Source organism: Aplysia californica, unplaced genomic scaffold, assembly GCF_000002075.1.
Source record: "Aplysia californica isolate F4 #8 unplaced genomic scaffold, AplCal3.0 scaffold00031, whole genome shotgun sequence".
Classification (NCBI taxonomy): Eukaryota; Metazoa; Mollusca; class Gastropoda; order Aplysiida; family Aplysiidae; genus Aplysia; species Aplysia californica.
The window spans coordinates 560,087-561,197 of NW_004797301.1; the positions used below are offsets into that span (position 1 = coordinate 560,087).

At 38.4% G+C, this 1,111-nt stretch overlaps 1 protein-coding gene across 1 annotated transcript in view; it reads right to left on the reverse strand.

Annotated features, from left to right (window-relative positions):
• The window catches only part of LOC101850533 (spermidine synthase), a 21,702-nt gene that overhangs the window by 20,020 nt on the left and 571 nt on the right, over nt 1-1,111 (reverse strand). The window lies entirely within an intron of this gene.

Below are 1,111 nucleotides of genomic sequence, written 5' to 3' on the forward strand. Positions count from 1 at the left end.
CCAACAACAAACAATCCGTACCTTTCAACCCAAAATACATCTTTCGAAGAAAGAGATAGGCCTGGACTAGACACCTAAAATACATAATATATCATACTGCTTTGACATTTCAGTTTGAACACAGATTTTTGGCTGACATATGGCAAATTCTGAAAATTCCTGCACGTCGTCGTTCGATTTCCAAATAAGCTGAGCTCTGGTATTTCAGGTTGGCACGTTGACACATCATTCCCGGCATTTCTGTCTCTTCCTTCTTCTAGAAATATAGGATTTTTAAAAATAATTTACCATTGCACGATATTACTGATATTACGTTCAGACGTGCAGCTGGCTAAAGGTAGGCCAAAAGATCTACGTCGTATTGGAAGTAGGCTCACATGACGTAGGCTACGGTAGTCCACACGCGGGTCAATGTAATAATTTAATCCACACCCTGAAATCTTGTTGACACTAATTGCTCCAAGAAGGATAGTGCGTCTGCATCGTAGGTTAAGCTTTTCAATTGCTGTAGTTAGGCTAACTCATTTTTACTTATTTGTCTGTTTTCCTTCAAATTTCATTCTTCTTTACGAAAATGTATGCATTTGTCCCTACAACTTCAACCGTTAGATAGAGTGATTTAATAAGATAATTAAGAAAATATTGATCTCCACAACGAGAGATCATCATCATCATCATCATCATCATCATCATCATCATCATCATCATCATCATCATCATCATCATCATCATAATCATCATCATCATCATCATCATCATTGTTATAATAGCAAGGAATAAAAAAAGGTTGAAAAGATCTACACCTAACCTTCTTGGACAAGAGCGAACAATCTCGGAGGGCCCGTGTGCAAGTTGGGCAAGTTAAAGATCCCTTGGTGGTATAAAATCAATAAGAAGAGTAGGCTTCGGCCGCCACAAGGCGAAAAATTCAAAATTTCCTTCCAACTAAAAAAGTTTAATGTGTCCCGCGCGCTGAGAAAGAGTGCAAGAAAAATTGCAATGCGTTTTTGCGAAGACATGATACATTTGCTACAGCCTGTCGTTCGCCTTTAAGTGTTGTGTGTAAGTGTATTATTATATGAATGAGTGTGTTAGCGTGTGTGTGTGGGGG